This window comes from Pseudocercospora fijiensis (genome assembly GCF_000340215.1).
Source record: "Pseudocercospora fijiensis CIRAD86 unplaced genomic scaffold MYCFIscaffold_13, whole genome shotgun sequence".
NCBI lineage: Eukaryota > Fungi > Ascomycota > Dothideomycetes > Mycosphaerellales > Mycosphaerellaceae > Pseudocercospora > Pseudocercospora fijiensis.
The window spans coordinates 621,099-628,442 of NW_006921544.1; positions in this window are offsets into that span (position 1 = coordinate 621,099).

A 7,344-nucleotide genomic window follows, 5' to 3' on the forward strand; every position below is an offset into this window, starting at 1 on the left:
ATATTATTCTATCGGGCTTCTACTAGGTTACCTAATAACTAATCCTTTCTAGTAGGAATATATCGAGCGCTATTAGTAAAGCGTTCTACGACAACTAGAATAGCATTAAATATACCCTTACTACTACGCCTCTTAGCGGTAGGCAGACCTAGAACAAAATTAACGGTAAGCTTAGTAAATAGCTTATTTGGAATTAGAAGTAAAGACAGCTCGCTAAATAGTAGGTATCGTAGCCCTTAAACCCTCTAGTAAGTAGTATATATATTTATATATTCCTTTATATCCCGCTTGCTATTTAGGTAGTGGTGTGTACGCGATAGTAGCTCGTACGACCTCTCTATACTATAGTAACTAGCAAGCTTACTATTATAGTATTTCTTAAGAGTCTCCTATCTAATCGATTCCTTAGACGCTATATATAAGCGGCCCTTATAGCGTATATAACTAGTACTATCGACGAACTAGCTACTATTCTTACTCTTACTCGATCGAGTCTCGCGTTTACTTATAAGCCGAGTAAGGTAGGCAATACTAAAGGCGTTGCTCTACTAAGTACGTAGTAGCTTACTTATGAAGGCTTAACCGTTACCCTTAATAAGGTCGCCTAATAGTACCCTCGCGATCTCACGCGGCACGTACCACACATATCTAGTAGTACTAGTAGCCGGATTAACTATTCTAGTATTATTATCGCTATTACTATAAGTAGCAACGTTAATTATAGAGTCCCTATAGTTGATATTAGTATATTTGTTCTTCTTTACGTATACTACTAGTATAGTAGAGATACTCTCAAATTACATACCGTCGCGGTATCTAGAGGTCCGCCTATACTACTACCACACAGTGCCATCTATAGTAATCTCACACTATAGGGTACAAAACAACAAGTTAATAGACTAGGTTTCGCTATCGCAATCAGGTTGTCTTAATAAACTACTAGTAGGGTTACTTACCCAGGTTTCGCTATCGTAATTAGGTTGTCTTAACGAACTATTAGTAGGGTCACTTACGCCTAGCCGATATAGAATATCGAAATCGAACCCGGCGAGGTAGACGACCTATCTAGCCTATCGACCTATAACCCTAGTAACCTTAGGAATTCTACGAAGGTTGTTATAGTCCGTAGAGACCTATACAGTCTACTATATACCGTCTAGACAGTGCCGCTAGTGCTTAAAGGTCCCTACAATAACTAATAGCTCTTTCTCGTATATCTAGTACTAGCGTTCTATATCAAGTATCTTCCTTAAAAAGAAGGCAATTAACTACTACCCTATTACGATAGGATAGCAGATACAGTATGCTATAAAGCATTAGTCTTGATTTTTAATAGCTTAATCAGGTTAAAACAGTATAGTAAAGGAGTAGTAGTAAATCGCTCGTTTAAACTGTTAAGAGCCGCTTATGCTTTGTTACTGTATCTAAGCTCCCTTAAAGAATTATTCTTAGTTTCAGCAAGCTCAGTTAGCGGTACTATATAGCGTAAATAGCCCTTAACAAACCGACGGTAGAAGTAAGTAAGACTAAAGAACGATAAGAGGTCTTTTACCATTATAAGCGTAGGCTATTTAGTAATAGTTTTAATACAATTAGGATTAGCCTTAATACTTTTAATAGAAACTAAGAAGCCTAGGAAGGGTACCTCCCTAGTAGTAAAGGTATATCTAGAAGGCTTACGATATAGGCTATAGGGTTATAGGCAATTAAGGACCTTTCTAATAGTAGTCTAATAGTTAGTAATATTAGGTAAATATTTATAAATTAGAATGTCTTTACGATAGACAATTTATAGGTAGTGTAGTAGGCTAGACAAGGCACTTTTAATATAGGATTAGAATATACTAGGGATATTAGCTAGTCTAAAGGACATTGCTAACTATTTTAAATAGCTATAACGGGTACGGAATGTAGTCTTCTATTCGTTACCTTAGCGGATATAGATGCTATAGTATATATTCTTTAAATCTAACGTAGTATAGAAACAGGTACCTAATTAGCGGTCTAATATCTTATTAATAACTAGAAGTAGATAGCGGTATTTAGTAGTAATAGCATTTAGTCTACGATAATTAATCTATAGGCGTAGGCTACTATGCTTCTTTAAACTAAATAGGATCAGTATACTACTAGGACTATTGCTATATCTTATGCGCCTATTAGCTAGGTTCTTATCTAGGTATTCACTAAGAATAGCTAGCCCTTTTTTACTAAGGTTATATAGTAGGCCGAAAGGAACCTCTTTACGCTCTATTACTTTAAACTTATAATCTATCTCTTTTAATCGCGGAAGTATAGCGGCTAGATAGTGCTTAAATATATTAATATAGGTTTCTCGGATTAGAAGGGGAATGCGCTCGAGTTAGTTAGGCTCTATACTATTAGGTAGTTCCTCTTTCTTACTAGGGAGGTTCGTAATTAGGTTAGTAGCTATAAGATTACTAATAAATAGGACCCTAGCATTATTGGGGCATTTACTAGGGTTTATATAGTTAATGTCTTTCTTTTTGCTATTCTAAGGCGGTATTATTAGCAACCGAGGTCTATTTTTATAGTATAGTGCTTTAGTATAGAGTTACTAAGTACGATAGTAGCTCTATAGTAGAGGTTATCTATATCGATAGTATAGTTAGCAAAGTTAGAAAGCCTCTCGCTACTAATACTATCCTATAGGACTAGCCTTATTAAACTAAGCAATAGTTAGTATATTAGCGCGGTATAATAGCTTTCGGTATAATAGCTTTAGATCTAGGTACTTAAGCTCGTTCTAACAGCTTTAGATCTAGGTACTTAGTAGTACGGCAGTAGACCCCGTAGTAGTTCGGGTTAGTTTGGTTTAGTTTGCCAAGCCGAAACTCTAGTTTAGTTTAGGTTGGTTTGCTAAGCAACTATATAAGTAGCTAGTTCGAACTATATAATTTATCGGGTTTTAAGAAGTATAGGAATGTATACGTAGCTTTAAGCAAGCCCTTCGTAAGACTCGGCAGTATAGCCGGTAGCGTAGGCGGCATTTTTAGTCCTTAGTACTTATAGAATTTTCGAATCCTACTTAGGCTACGTAGTTGTATAAAGGTACTTATATAACCTTAAATCTATAGACAATTAGCTAAGGGTACTAACTAATTAAAAGCACACACATATATATAAAGCATTATAGTTTAGTTCGGAAACTACACTCCTTAGGTATAAATTTCATCCTTTCGTTTACGGTTCAATTCCCTAACTAGTTAGCAGAATATCTTTATCTAGATCTAGGTAGAACTTATCGATTTCCCTCGAAGCTCTCCTTAAGAAGTTCTAACACTTTCCTACTAAACTATTCTCTAATATTAAGTACTAGGATAGCTCCTCCCTCGATATCGGTATAGTATACGAAAGAGCTATAAAGCAGCTATATAGGGCGTTCTACTAGTTACTCACTATACTAACGCTAAGTACTAGTTCGTTCCTTAGAACTCTTAGTTATTTAGTAGATATTAAGGATAGCGTAGGCAGTAACTTCGTATTATATAAGGAGGTAGAGGCTACTATAGAGGAGTCCTTTAACCTATAGAAGATAGTAAAAGATATAGAGGCAGGTACAGGTCTAGGTACCTAGTTAAATTTCTAGTAGGTAGAGTATAAGGATATTTAGAGAGAGTATTAGGTAGAGTTGCGAAGGCAGGTATACAATATAGTCTAGAGAACAGGGATAATGCCTATAACTATAAGTATTAGGTTCTTTAACCTTCCTCCTTTTTCCCTATTTTCTTTTTATAAAAATCCAAACTAATACAAATTAACTAGAATATCTATCTTCTTTTAGTTCTTTATAAGACCTAGTAGCATAGCCGATAGCGTAGCCGGCAACGTAGCTAGTAGCGTAGTTAGCCTTTTTACTCCTTAGTACTAACGGGATTTTCGAAGACTTCTATAATGTTCTCCTCTATACGGCTAATAAAGTATACTATACTATATATATATGCTTAGAGAGTATTTAGAGCGCGGTATACAGCGCCGTATAACAGCGGCTTATTTCGTATATAGAAACGCTTGTAGATAATACTAATAATATCCTTCCTACTAGGATATCTATCCTACCTACTACTATCTCGAATATAGACATTCTAGCCTTTAAGAATCTAATCGAGGGCTTTAAAATCCTTATCTATAATCGTAATACGCTTCGCGTAGATAGCTATAAGGTTGACCGCTAAAATAGTATTAGTATAGTTCGAAAAGAGATAGAAGAGAAATATATATTTAAAAATACGAACTAGGTAGGCTTCTATAGCCTCCTAAAAGGCCTCTAGTACGGAGGCTTAAAAGCGACAGTCCGCTATCTAGCCTTAGGCAATCTCGCGAACAAGTCGTCTAAAAGGAGTTTTAGCTACTAGGAGTCTACTATACTTCTAATAATTCCGAATTTTGCGAAGGGCTACGGCTAAGGAGGGATTAGTAAAAAGGAGTAAAGATGCCGGCTACGCTGCCGGCTATAGAAGAAAAAACTTACTTCCTAGGCGATTGTTACTACTAGTAGTAGAAGCGCTAGTCGTTATCTTCCGCGGAGCCTTGCCCGTAACGGTCTTTCTACTACTAGCGGTAGCGGTAGTAGCCTTCTTGCGTTAATATACTATAGTCTTTCTAGTAGTACCGATCTTATTACGACCCGTAGTAGTAGTAGGCCCTTTCTTACGAGACGTCGTAACTTAGTCGAGTAGATTCGCTATTACGAAAGTCGTCGAATTAATAAAAAAGTGCGTTACGAAGGTATACGAAGGCGCGCGCGGAGCGAGGATATTACGGTAGTAGTAGATATAGAGCGTAGAGGTATAGGAGTCGATACGAAGGTTATATAAAGCGAGAGAGGTACTATCGCGGTATTACTAGGCAATAGAGTAAGCTTCGCGTAAGCCTACCTTATAGTAACGTTAGAGCAAATAAAGAAGGCAGGTATAGCTAAAATAGGCAGGTACGGCAACGTTAAAAATATAGCCGGCACCTATAGCCGGTATAATAGGGTAGGCTATACTAAACAAAGTAGCTATTTTATAGGAAGAAGCTTACTTCCGTCTCTATATACCGCCTACGAGTGCCGGCTATACCTCTGAATTTAACTCCGCCCTATCTCTAAGGCTAAGGTACCGAGTAGAAACCTAGTATCTTATATTTACTTAGTTGTTACGGAGCGCTTATAGGTAAGGTATTAAAAAGTTATATAAAAAAAGTACGAGAATAGCATCCTAAGATACAGGTCGTAAGTAAATAAGAGTAGGACGCCTAGTTATTTGTATAGTACGTTACTCTAAACGACTAAGAGCCTATATTATCTCGTGCTTCGCGCGTATACTTAACCTTACCTCGCCGCGGACGTAGAGTATTAAGATTGCCTATAAGGTACGACCGTCTATAAGGTACGACCGTCTAGTATAGTCGTTAGTAGGACCTATATTTGCTATACTTATCGAGGTAGCTTATACTTCGCGGTTATACTTAACCTTACCTAGCCGCGGAGGTAGAGTATTAAGATTGCCTATAAGGTACGACCGTCTATAAGGTACGACCGTCTATTATAGTTATTAGGAGGACCTGCATTTGCTATACTTATCGAGGTAGCTTATACTTCGCGGTTATACTTAACCTTACCTAGCCGCGGAGGTAGAGTATTAAGATTGCCTATAAGGTACGACCGTCTATAAGGTACGACCGTCTATTATAGTTATTAGTAGGACCTGCATTTGCTATACTTGTCGAGGTAGCTTATACTTCGCGGTTATACTTAACCTTACCTAGCCGCGGAGGTAGAGTATTAAGATTGCCTATAAGATACGACCGTCTATAAGGTACGACCGTCTATTATAGTCGTTAGTAGGACCTACATTTGCTATACTTGTCGAGGTAGCTTATTAGAAGGAAGCCGTAACCCTTTATACCTTACTTTTTAACGCTCCGCGAAACCCGGGTAAATATAAGGCGCTAGGGTTTTACTTCGTACCTTAGATTTAGGTACGGCGTAGAGATAGAATAAGTATAGCCGGCACCTATAGCCGGCAAAAAGATGCGAAAATAGGCCTCTACCTAGGTTAATCTAACGACTAAATATAAACTCTAATTAATGCGCTATTAACCGACGCCGAATTTTAGCTAGAAGCTATATATCTTTATATTAAAGAGTAACCGGCTTCGTATAGATAGTAAAGAGGTTTAAAAGCTTAAACTCGGTTACGAGAAATGCCTCTATAGCTTCCTAAAGAGTACTAACTGCCTTAGCCGTAAATCGTATACTAGACTTAAAATCTAATATAATTTCTCGAACGAGTCGCTAGAAGGGAGTCTTAGGGATTAAAAGCTCGGTCCCTCTTTTTTCTTAGAATAGCCGGATCTCGCGAAGGGTAATAGTACCTAGTTTAAAGCGCCGCTTCTTTATCGTTAAGACCTGCCTTTTACCCTTTTTTCTAATAGAAGAATAACTTTTCTTCGCGATAGCCTTCGTCCGCCTACTCTTTTTAGCTAGCTTAGCCTACTTGCTTTTTAGTACTATTTTCCGAGGAACCCCCTTCCTTTATATAAACTGCGGATAGCCCTCTTCTTCCGATATCTCGTTCTCGCTACAGTCTTCCTATACTTAGCTTACTTTACCCTTACCCTTATCTAAGTTCTAAAGGTATCTTTATACGCATTCGGGCGACGAAGGTATATTAGTAAGACCTAGAAAATCAATAAGCCTATAATCGTAAAGAATTATTTATACTTCTTACCTCCTAAATTAAATAGTCTTCTATTAAACCGTCTTAGTAGGTCCTCGTTAGATTCGTACTTAGGATAGTCGCTAAAGGAAGGGGAGGGGGCCGACTTAGTAAGGCCGGAAGAGCCGAATTCTTAAGGTATATTTGTCTTTAAGAATATAGGGAAAGGGAAGAAGGAGAGGAAGAGCGAATAGAGAATTAGAAATGATTAGTAGGTAAGCGGGGTAGGTTGCTATAGCAACTAGTCTGTTTAGGAATTCGAAACATATTCGGGATATATACCGGCTATATACGCCGGCTATATACGCCGGCTATATTACCTTCTACGTAAGCGCTTCGCCTCCTTAAAGCTACTCTAAGCCTATATACGCTTCCGCTTCTCGACCTAGTATTACCTTCTATCTCTACCCTCCTCCTCTTCGTTATCGCTAATAAGGGTTTCGCTTAGACTAAATTTTGCAATCTCTTCGCGTTACTAGGTTTCTTCGATCTTATAGTTTTCTAACTCCTCGATTAAGTCCTTTAGTATAATCTTTAGTATCCTACCTTAGCGACTCTAGTAGAGGAGATAGTATCGGAATACTATAATAGATTCGAAGGTAGTAGGCGAATATATTAG